The sequence below is a fragment of the Calonectris borealis genome, chromosome 1 (assembly GCF_964195595.1).
Source record: "Calonectris borealis chromosome 1, bCalBor7.hap1.2, whole genome shotgun sequence".
Classification (NCBI taxonomy): Eukaryota; Metazoa; Chordata; class Aves; order Procellariiformes; family Procellariidae; genus Calonectris; species Calonectris borealis.
In genome coordinates, this window is record NC_134312.1 from 77,279,980 (window position 1) to 77,293,970 (window position 13,991).

The 13,991-nt window shown below is 42.2% G+C and overlaps 1 protein-coding gene across 2 annotated transcripts in view; it reads left to right on the forward strand.

Moving 5' to 3' along the window:
* Positions 1 to 447: 447 nt before the first annotated feature.
* MPPED1 (metallophosphoesterase domain containing 1) overlaps positions 448 to 13,991 on the forward strand; it is a 64,947-nt gene continuing 51,403 nt past the window's right edge. The window contains exon 1 of one of the 2 annotated variants that reach the window (XM_075161722.1): positions 448 to 525. The gene's annotated coding sequence lies outside the window, so the exon portion shown is untranslated. Of the gene's footprint in view, positions 526 to 924; positions 1,072 to 13,991 lie in introns of those variants that run through there. The other variant, XM_075161712.1, reaches the window with a different exon arrangement.

A 13,991-nucleotide genomic window follows, 5' to 3' on the forward strand; every position in this document is an offset into this window, starting at 1 on the left:
TACACACACACGCTCCCCAGGGTGCTGCCTCAACTCTGCCCCGGGGCGGGCAACCCCGCCGGCGGGCTCCGGCGGGCCCCTCAAGCGGAGGGCCGGGGGGCGCAGCCTTCCCCTCCCCGCCGGAGGCGGCCCCGCGCCGCCCCCCGCTGACCCCCACCCGAGGCGGGAGGGCGCCAACCCGCGTCTCCGCCGCAGCGCGGGCCGGCAGCGCGTCCCGGCCCCGGCCGGGGGCCATGGAGCACCGCGGGCCCCGTCCCCGGCCGGGCCGGCCGGGCCGGCCCGGCCGCGGCCCGGCCGCAGTCCCGGCAGCAAACCGCTCCGGCGGCGCGGGGCACGGCCGGCCGGCGGAGCTCCCCGGCCGGGCGAGGAGGAGGGGAGGGCCGGCAGTGGGGGATTCCTGGCCCCCCAAAGGAGGTGGGGGAGGCGGGGGAGGGGAGGCGGGGGGGAGGGGAGGCTGGGCTCCCGGAGAAGGAGACGATCGTTCGCACAAAATCCTGCGTCTTCAAAGCAGCCCCGGCGGGCAGGGTAAGTATTTTGGGGGAGCTTCCTGCCCGACCCCCCCCCCCCCCCGCCCCTGCAGGGATGGGGAGCGGGGGAGGGATGCGTGCGGCCGCCCCGGGCGGGGGGGATTGTGCACAGGGCCCGTTCCCTGGTGCGGGATCGGTGGAAAGCAGCGAGGTTCAAGCCTCGGCGCTGCCTTCCCCGCCTGGGGACTGAGGAGACGGGGGGGATGGGTCTGCCTGTGTCGCCGTGCGAGGGTCTGAATCCCCCCCAACCGCCCCCCCCACCTACCCACCCCCAAGCGCGTCAGGGCTTTGCCTCTCCCAACCAAGCTTCCCCGTGGCTTCTCTTTGCTCCTTAAAAAACAGTATCTATGCCCCAAAGCTAGAGAGAGTGAGGCGGTCGGGGCGGGGGGGGGGGGGGGGGGGGGGGAGGGCTTCTCTGAGGAGCGGGAGCGGGAGAGAGGCGGAGGGGGAGCCGCCGAGAGCCCGGCAGCTCCCCTTGCTCTGCCTCAGTGCTGCTCTGCCGGCGCTTGCCTGCCGCCGGGCGTGAGGAAGGGGGTGTGTGAAGGTAAGGGCTGTCACCGTGCTCTCGGGGAAGGGCTGCCGCTGCCCTGCCCGCGCCTGCCTCTCCGGCCGCGCGAGTGCCTGCTCGCGAAGGGGGAGAGCAGCCCCCTGCCCCACGCGTGTCCAGCCAGCCGCCTCCCGCGAGCCAGCTGGCAAGTTACTTTGTTCGCAGAGTTCCCGCGGAGGCTGGGCTGCCGCGGCCGGGCGGCGGAGGCGACCTCCGGGCCCCTGGCACCGCCGCCAGCCCTCCCGCTCGCGGGTCGCCCCGGCGTGCCTCTCTCATCCCCCCGTGTTCAGGTGTCAGCAGCCGCCACCGGAGACTTCCCGGGAGGGAAGCCCCCGAGGAAAATCCGTGTGCGCCTTCCCCGGTAGCTTCCCCTCGCCTAGCCGGGGGAAGGGGTGGTGGAAGTGGAAGAACTTTCCTTTGTCATCGGAGAGGATTTAGTGACCTCCAAAGTTTTGTTCCGGGAGGAAACCGTTCGATAAGTTTTTCAGGATTCTTGCTAATTTTCGCGTAATTTATTGCGCTGTTACTGGGTATCCAGCACGCTCAAAGCAGTGGAGCAGAAAAAAAGATTAGGGACGTTTAGGTAGGGATTTCATTGCTTTTAATACATTGCTTTTTTAATACCTGCATTTTATATTTTGCACTTTCAGATGGGTAGTGTGGAATACATTTATAAATGTATATACTTGCCTCTGGATAACATAGGGGATAAAGATGGGCAACATGCAGAAACTAGACAGATTTTAAATCTTCCATTCTCTTTGGCGGAAGATCAATAGTTGAAGATTTCTGCTTACACAATCTATACCTTGACAATATAATAATTAAGAGATCTGCTGATAATGTACGGAATTGATAGCCATTTCAACTTCACTTAAGGCTTAATAAATTTAGTAGGTAATTTAGACTAACATAAAGGAGCTTTGGATATTCTGGATAAACTGATAACTAGGCAAGATTATTAAACTTTGTGATTGGCTCCTGATGAAGTGAACTCTCAATTTTTCAAAATAATATCGGTAGATATTTAAAATACAAGACAACATTTTAAATGTGCGTATCTGAAATTTGACTACCAAAAAAGAGTGTATCTTTTGAGAAGACCAATTAAGGAGTCATTATATGATGGTAATCCATGTTGCACCCATTCGTAATAAACAGTTTTGTGATGCCAGGCACTGTAAATTTTCTGGTAATGTACTACACCAATAGGGGGGGTTAATTTCTATTTTACAGACGGATTTTTTTGAAATTATTAAATGTAATGGTTATCCCATGTACGATACATACATGAATTGATTGATATTAATTGTTACCCATGAAATTTTAGTGGTATGTTTAACCAGTTTTAGCTTGGCTCTTCTGGTTTATCTCATTGTCTCAAGCTATCTGAGACAGAAGAATCTTAAAATTTCTTGCTTGTACATTATTCCCTCTAGCTCTTCTCTCCCTGCTCTCCTTTGGTCTAATTTAAAGCAGAGTAACCACTGAGAATACCTGTGCATGTTCGTGTGAAGAAAAATGCCCATTTTAAAGATACACAAATCTTCTTGGTAGATGAGAGCAAACCCCTCATGCCCTGTACAAAAACATATTGAGCTGGTATTAGTAAGATACTTGTTTTGGTATTAGTTCGTGATGCCAAGCAACAAACATGAGAGAATGCAAAGATAAAGCTGGCGCTCTGATCTTTGTTTAAACAGGTCATGGTTTTTATTTAATGCTGTGTACTCATTACAGGAACTGTCAGCAGGAATGTAAAGAGGACTGGAGTTCTGATTTGGCATACATAGCCAATTCTGACATTGATGTTTCTGCTTCTTGAGTTAGTGGTTCACAGAATATAGTGTTGTTTGTGATCATATGTATTTAATTGAATTTATTACACGGAATTAGAAAAAAATGTCCAGATTACGTCCTTTTAGGAACCAGATATGGTCAGATCTTCTGCCTCAGGTGCAGTCCTCCTCACCTGAAGAGTTACACAGGAGTGGGCTCTTCTATATAGTAGAACATGCAGAGGTGTATAAAAAGGTTACTGTCTTTTAAGTCAGCTAGAGTTCTGCCACTGAATTACAAGGAAGGAGACTCAAATCCCCAAAGCCAGGTAACTCCTTAGTCAGTTATCCAGGCAGTTTCTTTTTCCAGGCATATGGAAACAGTATCAAATAGTAGATTTAAAAAAATGTGTTTATAATTGAGAATTTTAATATTTTTGTCCATGAAAACAGTTTTCATCTCAAATAATTAATAAACAGTAAAAATAAATCAGTCCATTTGATTCTTACTGAACCTTGTTTTGAAGAATTTAGAGAGGATGTGTAAGGTAATCTGAGGGAAGAGCTTTTTCACATGTTCCTGCTACATTAAGATATATTAGAATATTACAATGTACAATTTGAGCTCTCAGAATAAGACTAAACGTAGTGCTGGAAACTTTAATTTGGATGTTCTGGATCGTACACCACTTTGGATTCTGTGGTCATTGTCCATAGGTAAATTGGGTCTGTGTGAGAGTGTCTGAGAGCAAGGTTGTCTCTAATTCTTCTAACTTAAATACATGCTTCTGTTTCAATTCTGAATATTCTAGGTTATGTTTCAAAATATAAGCAAGGTTAGTAATTTAAGAGGGTCCTTGAAGGTCACTGGTCTGTTATCCTTTGACTTCCCATTAGAAAGTCATCTTTTCAGGCTGATGTTATTACAAATAAAATAACATGTGAATGTAATGCTTGGGCAAGGTTGCAGAATGACAGTCCAGTATAAGATCTATTGCAAAAAGGAGCAGAGCCGTTATGGTAATGGCTATTCACCTGCTTCTGCAGTGGCCACCTCTGGAGGGTAAAGCAGTTCATTCCTTGTGACTGCTCACTGCTTGACCTCATTGCTGAAACTGTCAACAAGTGTGACAGTTTTGCTGTGATTTGATACGACAGTGGAAATTGTATTAGAATTAACAAATAACCATCACCGGCATATATGTAGTAACTTGCAGTCATAACTGATTTGGGATTCATTACACTAACCTAAATACAAAATGCTTAGCGTTTTCCATTCAGTCACTGTTTAAAATACCATTATTTACCATGGGAGTAAGATTGGGTTCATAATGTCATTTAAATATGCTGTATTGTGTGTGACTACAGAGAGCCATACTAGTATTAGTGTAATAAGGATTTGTCTTCTTTTTTACACAGATTCAGAGGTGTAATACATATGTATACTACATTTCAGTTGCAAGTATTTGCCCTTACTTGTTATACATTTCTGCTATAACCAAGATTACTGTATTTAGCATATATCACCTTTTTGAAAAGTGGCATGCCTTCTCGACCTTTTAAATTCGGTTCCTCTACCATATAGCCAGTCCAGCTTCCCTTATGGCAGGTGAGGGTCTTGCCATTCAACCAAAGACTGAAGCCAGCAGAGCAGCTGTAGCAGCAGCATACGAAGGAGACCCGATGGTTACTGTTATTTTTGACTGTTTTTTCTCTGCCTTTTCCTAATTGGCTGTTTTGCTGAAGGTCCCTCTTTGCCAGCTCTCGTAGTCACATCACTTAGCTTAACGTGCTATAGCTCAAACATCCTGCATGCGACTTTATTTCTTACCACCTTTTTCATCCTCTCACTGACTATCATATCCCATCTTCTCTCTGCTTTTGTCTTTTGTGACGCTAATCCCACTTATTTTTTCCTTCTCCGTAAAAGAAAATGGAAGGAACATAGTGCTCTGCCATTGCACTAATAATTTTTCTGCGTTGCTGTATTATTTTTCTCCCATACCCTTTGCTGAGCTTCTGGAGACTGTAAACTGTTTGGGGCAGAGACTCCCTGTTACTGCATGGTTGTACAGTGCCTAGCATAATTTGCTGTTGGATTTCACTTGGTCTGTGGACACTCATATGATAATAAATAGTAATACTAGGATTATTTCAGCTTTGCGGGACAGCCTTTCTTCTGGTTCTTTGGTAGTAAACAAAAAAATTTCTTACTCAGAGCTTATCTTCACTGTATTGCTGTTCTGAGGTATATCTCAGTTTTGCCCCTCAACACTTTGTCCCTAGTGTGAAGCAGTTTTTGGTAACGTTCAAGGTACCTTGCCTATTGCAGCTGGGGTGGGATGTAATAAAACTCTGCTACTGCCAGTAGTTAACAATCTAGTACCTTGAACAAGAACCAAAACAAAAAAAAATGTCAGCTTCAATATGTTTCAGTGGAAACTTCAGATTTGACAACACCAAAAAAATGTTCTGGTTTCACCAGGTTGATTAAGTAAGACGGAAGGGAAAAGAAAATCCAAAAATGTATGATGGGTTCATTTCACTACTTTGATACTTTCCTCCTAAGTATTTTTTAAATTTGATTTCCCTTTACTTTTCACCCCTGAACTGTTTGGCTTTGTTTTAGCATCTTTTGCGTCACATGAAAATTTGTAGTCGGTCCAAATAAAATTTTCAGAAGAGTTTTTCAAGCAGCCAGCGCATCAGCTGATGTACAGTGCGTACAGCTTGGAGTCACAGTTCGGAGGCAGCCAGCCCAGTCACTGACCAACTATTCCTGTCACTTTGCACAGTCTGCGCCATGTTTTGCAGTGTGGTAACTTCCACCTGAGCTAGCCTAGCTGCCATGGAGTACTGTGAGTGCACTCTCAGTGTAGGTCTTCTCCTGAATCTTGCTTTTTTTATGAGTAGCCTCTTCAGCTTCAGGGAGAGCAGTGATTTGCAGCATCCCTATGTGAGAAAGGCACTGTAGGACTGGATGCTTTGCTAATCAGTAGGATCCATTTTAAGTCTGAAGACTATCCAGAGGTGTTTGACCAGAAATGCTTCCCCTCAGGATTGTGTGTCTGGAACTTCCCCCATACTATCTTTCCTCTCTCTTTTTCTTTGAAGGAAAGCGTTTAGTTGCTTTTGTCTCCGTTTCCTGTGGACGGTGAAGGGGGGCTCTTTGTGGACATGACTTTATGGGTAGGAGGAGTGAGTGGCCCAAACAACTGACTTGTATCAGTCCTGGGGAGGATACCTGGAAAAATGAACAGAAGAAACCCAGTGACTCCCTCCCTGAACATTAATCAGATGACATGAAAGATTTCAATGGGATGGATGCAACTAAATGAGTAAAAAGTGAAACAACAAAACTAATAGGAGAGTAAATACTTCATTTTCAAAGATTTATGTCTAAGAGAAAAAAATGTCGCTGTTAAGGATTTGCTTGATGAATTTTATAATTTAACTCGAGGCCTTAATAGAAAAAGATATACTGATCTCAGAAGCAGTATCACTATAAATATATTTACATGTAAGCTATGTTCTACCTTCCACCCTGTATATATTTGTGTGCTGGTACTTTGGCATTTCATTCATCTTGAACTACAGGAATAGATTGGCTACTTTTATTTTCTGTTCTTGTGTATTGACATAGAGATCAGCAACCTTTCCAGAGTTGTTAGTGTTGGGTTTCTTTCTGAAACCGGACGAGAATATTGGCAATAGAAATTCATCCGCAGCTGAGAGGAGCTGCTGCACAAAAAGGGAAGACCCTGTCTTACCAGTATTAACTTGCCTGTGTATGAAGCAGCAGTTTCCAGCTCCTGCTAAACTCAAGAGCAGGGGAGTTGCTGCCTCTGCTGCTGGCTGTTCCAGGGGTGTTGTATGCCATTCATCTCTGCCCTGAGCCACCCCGGCACCTCTGCTGTACTTTGCCGACCCACTGCTGGTGACCAACACTGATTTTGAATGCTTACATGAAAGCTACTTGAACTGTCTGCTAAAATAATCCTCTGCTTTGGCATATTCTGATGTAATTTTGGTATCGGAGTGAACACACTGAACCAGATGGGATGTATTCTGCCCTCAGATATGCATGAATGATCAAATCGGTCAAATTCTGTGCATTTATACACAATTTCCGCTGAAATCGGTTTGAATAAAGTATGTGTCGCAGGCAAGTGGGACTTGACCCAGCAGGGCTTGTACAGTTGAAGGCTAGGAAATGAGTGTGAGGCCACTTGTCACAAAAGGGTGAAGAAAAAGAACATGTAGAATCAAATCCCTGCAACCCTAATTTACTCCTGTTGGAATGTCCATTTTTTATCATTTTTGCACATAACCTGTATTTTTAGCTATTTTCCCTTAGAATGAGTATTATAATTTTGGGACTTGTAATTTGTCATTTATGAATGTATACTCATAATTTTAATAATGTAGATTTTGAAATACGGCCCGAGATGAAGGCAAATTTTTTAGAGTGAGAAGTCAGTTTTGTGGCTTTTAGATATTTATTTAAAATTTCCTTCCCTAGACGTAATTAGCTAAATAGATTAGCTACCTCTGCAGGTATTTTGGGATAAATACAGGTAATACTGAGCCAAACCAGTATATTTTTCAGGGAAAAGATTTGGTTTTACTTAAGAAAAATGCATCTATTTTATCCAAATATGATAATGTTTTATACATTCAGGCAAGATCATATGTAGGATTACAATAATGCGTTTAGCCTTGTCAAATGTTCAGTCTATTTGTAAATCTTAGAATATTGCAGTGTATAAATCTAAAATATATTGGATATGTTGTAAAGTGGAAGTTTAAGGTGAAAAAAAAGAATATTATTAGGTTGTGTTTATTTTTTAAATTGGATAAATGAACAGTTATTTGTATGGATGAGAATTTGATTCAGAAAATGATACTGCTGATGAGCCAAAATAAAATTATATCTTCATAAATAGAATATTCAGTTACTGTAGTTTTTGGGAACCTAGGTAGGGAAATGAGAAAAAGTAAATTAAAATCATACAATCATAATTCAAAATAAGACTAGCTGAGAAGGTTTCTAAGTGGTAACTGCTCTAAATAAATACAGAATTAGATTTCATAGGCAAATGTGCAATTCTTGTGTTTTCTGAACTCATTCATCTATCTCTTTTTCTGGATGCCAGGTCAGAACTTTGGCATATAATAGGTAGAGTATATTTTTGGAGGGAACTCCACAGAAGTGGATGTTAGGGCATAGTTCCAAAAGACAAATAATTTATCTCATTTCCTACTTGCTGTGTCTATATAATCTTTTTATGACAGTTAAAGCTAACAAGTATGTTAGTATTCTTTATAAATAAAGTAATGAGAGAAACGTACAATATTTCTGTTTGAGAGCAATGGAAGAAAGCTAATTTGAAGAAAAAAATTAATTTCAGTGAAGAATTTTGTCATACCGTATTTGACAGGTTATTATAATCAGCAAAGGAGAACAATGATGTGTGTTTTAGCATGGTGAGAAAGATCTTGGGGGTTTTTGTTGTGTTTTTTCTCATGTAGGTTAAGGTAATCGTAATTACAGAGAAATAAGAGGTCTTATTTAAGTCACTGATTTTTTTTCATGCTACAAAACAGATTGCTCAGTGCCTTGTAGATCTGCAGTTAACAAATATGTGATATATATGATGAGGCACTGAAGTATTCATTGATAGGTGAAATAGGAGAGTCTAAACAGAAGAGGATAGATCTTGCATTTCTTCTGATTGAAGTCAGTATGACTGAGGCATACAAGTAACGCAGAATTATGCCCCCTGGTTTTGGTTATATGGGTGGGAATAACTCTGACTTCCAGGGAAAAGATACAGTCACAGAACTGAGTATTATTTGACTGATAACAGTTAGCAAATTTAGATTCTCTGGCACAGAAAACCATCTCAGACATGTTTTAAAAAGACCGCCCGAAGAGTCCCCCTAATAAATCATGGGGATGGTGTAACTTCTTTCAGCAGAAGCCACTGAAGAAAGCAGAGACTGAAAAACGGGATGCTTAAGATCTCTTTCAATTAAAGATACACCATAGGCAAAGGTTTTTGAAAATACCATAGTGGAGCGTATGTGCTCTAATTACCAGACGAGGATTGTGAAATCCATGGTAAGAGCCATGGTGAAGAGGCATTTGTAAAGGTTTTATTCCAATTTTTGACCTTAAGACAACTTTACAGACTTGCACAGCAATATACCTACATGTTATGCCCCGAGGAGCAGATGGAGCAGTACATCTTGCCATCTCATGGTACTCATAGAATGGACCAGTGAGTGCGTTCCATTTTTTTTGCGGAGATAAATCTGCATTGCAAAACTCGCCCTCATTTCTACATTTATTTGCTGCTTAAAACCTGGGATTTCTTAGCCTGTATGAATATGAGGTTAGAGCTGCCCTACAGTGGTGGTCTCTGCAGCGGAGGCCCGAGGCGCACAGGCGGGCCAGGGAAGCGCGCCAGGTCTGGCGCGGGTGCCAGCCCCTCTGCGCGCGCTCTGTCTGTGCCGGGGATGGAAGGCTGCAGGCTTGAAGGCTGTCACCCTGGCACGTTTCACCACCGCTAAACTGGCATTTAGAAAAGCTAATGCTCTCAAATGCCATACTGCTTCTGTAGCTAAGTAGGGTTAGGTTTCCCGGCAGGATTTCTAGGTCACTCCGTTCGTCATGAAGAACTCTGGGAGGTTTGTAAGGGTGGTAAACACCTTAAATGGCACCACAGGTTATGAGATTGTAACTCAGTTATCCTTGAGGAGTCTGTTGGTTTTTTAATGCTGTTGTTTAGTTCTCATTGACACAAATTGCAGGTACATAAAGCGTTTGCTTTGGGAAAAGGGGGCTTATAAATGCATATTTCACTTCAGTATATTGCAGTTTTATTTGTTTATTTTTTAAATGCAATGGGAAATGTTTCTGTCTACTGCAAATTGTATTCATTTAGAAAGCCTAATGATTCCATCAGTAGAAATGTGCATGATTGACCTTAAAATCTACAAGTGTCTCAATGACATTTGGTTATGCTGCCTTCACTTTAAAGTCCTCATTTGTCAAGTGAGTCCAAACTAGTCTGCTAAGGGGAAACTCGGTGGTTTTGGTTTGCCAGGACTTGCATTCTGTTTCAGAAAATGAAGAGGAGGAAGAGGAGAGTGTATCCCTTTGGAAAAGCTTTCATCTGCAGAGTGATTTGCCTGGCTCATCCTTTCCCACAGAATAATGCCTTTTTAGATTATTTCAGTATTCATTTCCCGATGGCAGAACTGAAGATAGCAGACCTAATTCCATTGATTGGCTTCTATCTGGAGTATCTGAAATGGGTATTTTAGACAGCAAAAAACTTTCAGCATTTTCAGCCTATTGCTCATAGTAAGTGATTGCTTTACTGATTCCAGTATGTTCGCTTATTGCTGGTCAGTCTATAACAAGCTTTTTGCGGGGGGTTAAAACAAAAATAGTAATTTGTGATAATGAAGCCAATCACTAGTGGTTATAGGAATGTTACTATGACAGTTGGGTCCGTTGCTGCAGAATACTCTGTAGCACTTTTTTTGGGTTTAAATAAAGGGTATACTTCCCTGTGTAAAGGATGACCTGATAGTTTATGAAGAGCACTGTAGTGCAGTATAGGGGAAGACCTGAACCTTTGATGAAGCTGTTGGAAGGGGTTCTGGTTAACAGTAGCCAAGATTTGCACAAGAAGCAAGTGTGTCACTATGCGGTCTATCACAAACTCTCACGCGCTTCTTTAAGGTATTTTACTGCTGTTGTCTTACTGGCTTTTCCTGAAAAAAATATGGCTTTGATGTTTTATAGCTGCATGAAAATGTCTTTTTTTTTGATACTACATTTCATTTCTTCATTGCCTCCCCAAATCCCAGCTTGTCAGATTCTCTGAACAAAACTAACATGTTTTCCATAGCTACCTCTTTGCCACTGAGCTTGGTACTGCTTAGAGTCCCAGCATCCTCTTCTTTCTTTATGTTATCTCACTGTTATTAGTGCAAAATCTGGCAGCTGCCTCTCTTCAACTGTTGTTGGGGTATGCTATAGCCATGTTGTGCTTCTTGACCTCCAGATTTTTTGTAACCTAGTGAAGTTCACTGCTCAACAGATAACTCCTTCACAGTTTTCTCTCTTATTTTATAACTTCTTTTTTTATTATCATCATCATCAGTATTTTATCTTGGTTTCCAATTATTATTTCAGTGACATCTGCTTAAGCCATGTTGTTTTCAAGTCTAGATTCATATTTTGTGTTGCTGGAATAATTTTCAAGAAGTTCTCAGTGTTGTTTTTAGACTTGAGACAAAGGGTAGATGATGGAGGGAACAGTGGGACGATGGAATGAGATATGGCGAGAGACAGTGGACATGAGGGTGAACTGAAGGACGAACATAGAATAAAGCAGAATCTGTGAGTGAAGACGTGAGATTAAAATAAAAAGTTGGCTTGAAATGGAAAAAAACAGAAATAGGATGCATAAATAGGCTGGAAAATTCATGCAAAAGAGAAATAATTATGGCAGCTATACAAGAAGGCTGTGAGATGAAAATACGAGAAATTTCAGGCTGAAAAAGTAAAAAAATCTTAATACAAAGATTTATTTGAGGACCTCATCAAAGGATTGAAATATAAATCTGGGTTCAAGCACCTGCCTAGTCCAGTAATTCCTCAGGACAGTTGTTGCAATCCACATCGTTTATGGCCTGATGCAAAGCCTTCTGAAGACGGTGGAGCAGTGTCCGTCGTACACAGTGGGCTTTGGGTCAGAGCTCTGTGAACATTTGAACACATGCTGGAGAAAGCAGCAGAAAAATAATGTATGGAGAACATTCCTGCCATCAGTAAGAAGATGGCTTAGCTGATTTAATAGCTTTTTCTCAGTCTGTGATTCTAACAGCCAGGTTTGTGATATTTATTTTAGTATTCATGTTCTTGCAGTCCTTTTTACATTTCTCTGTTTTTCCCTGGCAGACATCCCGCAGCTCCATAAGTCTGGGGGAAGAGGATGGTTAGCATGTTGTCGCTGTGGGGATTTGAGTCTTAATGCTCTGTGTTGTTAATGCTGGGCATATAATTTTAAAACTTGCATGCTATAGAAGCAGATAATTATTTCCCTGCTGCATTTTATATTCTGGTTTGGGAAAGGAAGAAATTTCAGAATATTAAAAGAAAGAAAAAGTTATGATTTGGGGGACTATTGAAAATGGAAACAGAAAGAGGGGAGTAATGGGTGTCAGTCTGGTTATCAGTCAAGCTGGAAAGAGACAGCTTGTTCTGTCGAACACCAAGAATGTTAGTAGTCAGCCAACCACTTATGCAGGAAGAAAACCCTAGACTGAAAGGTAAGGTTCAAAGACATCTGTGTATGTTTCTGAAATGAGCTTGAATTAAGCTTGCTATTGAATTATGCTTACTGATTATGCGTGTTACATATGTGATTTTTGTTTAGCACAGGCTATTCATATGATTGCTAGTTATTTTATTTTTATTGCAGGATCTGGCGCGCTCTCTTTTCTTCTCCAGTCTTGGATGCTTTTTATGTGTCCAGGGTTGATACTGGGTGACTGCTATTTGGCAGAAGGCTTAGCAGTGCTGTGGCATCTCTTTTTTCTCCCCTTTTTTTTTTCTTTACCTCAGGTGAAATACGTTGTCTTCCCATTTTCTACATGTTTATATGGTGAACTTCTTGCTGAATGTCTGTGGCTAGCATCCTCTCAAGCTGGCCTAATGGTGTGATTCATACACTCTCCCATGTGCAAGGATTGATTCCCTCCTTAAAAGAACTCTTCAGCACTAAAGGGTATATCAGCGGTGTGCTGGCTATGGTTTGTTTCTGTTTGCAAATAAATTTGTTTTTTTTGAGTTAGTTTGTATTGGTAAGTGGTATTTTCCACTTACCCAGAAAGAGGAAGCAGAGCTTAAGAGTGGATATTGGGGTACCTGCCTACGTCTGCTGTTTCTGCAGCAGATTTGATGTATAACTTGAGAGAAGTCATAAAAGAGAGGACCCAAAGAGGAGGCTGACAGAAGGCATTTTCTCACCTGCTATGAGCTCCTGAGAACTTACTAAGGCCGAAGGGAGATTATAGATCTCTAAGGCAGTGCCTGAACTCCTTTGTAACTGCAGTTCAGTTGTGTGTAAAGTGGGCATAATCCCTGAATTATAAAACAAAGGCTGTGTTTTTCAGGTAGTTTGAAATCCTTATGTAGAGCTGTGGAATCATAAATTATTAATCTTATTGGAGAATATTTCTAGAGGTCACCAGTTCTAATAGTTTCTTTCAAACAGAAGTAGGTTCACTTAGAACAGTTTGCCCCCTATAAAATCTCTGACCTTGCCTATTCAAACTTCTTTACAAATGCATCATTTAATACAGGAAGCTCCTCAGGGAAGGTTCTTCACATCTGCCATCATAATTTCTTATTTCCTAAATGCAGCAATTTGTACTTGATTATTCTTAGAAGGATAGCGTCTCCCTTCCCTCCCCCTGCTCTGGCATATTCCTTTGTGCTGCTGCTTGTTCCGTAGCCTGAACGTGGCATCTGAGAGTGTTTAAAATCCAAAATTGTCTTCGTTGTTATTCTAACATTTCCTTACCACTCAATTCTAGGGGCATGAAGGAATCTGCTCTTTCATTCTCAGACTGTTTTCCTGCGGGTTGTTAGTGACAGCAAGTTGTCATCATTTTACAGCCATTCAGCAAGTAACAAAACTGAGCTGAATCTCTCATTTCAGTTTCCTAAGGACAAGATTTCCCAAAACAAAAATACACCACCACTTCTTGGAGTACTTAACATCTGTAGTAGTTAAGCAAAGGACTGAAGCCCAGATTTTAAAAGATGCTTAGGTGCCTGACTGCCACTAGAATTGAATTGGACCGAAGTACCTGTAAATAGCTTTAAAAATTTGAGTGACTATGAAGACCTCCCTCATCCATCACTCTTGGCAGTGGTCCCTTCAGAATGGAAGTAAGGCACATCAGCAAGGTCACATAAAATACTTGTAGCCCTGCTTTCCAGAATCTGCACATATTAAGTGAGTTGCTGCATTCTAGCATGGCTTACCATAAAATACATCTTCTGAAGCAGATTACTTATATTCCTTAGAAGAAAAGAGCCCTCACTTGCAT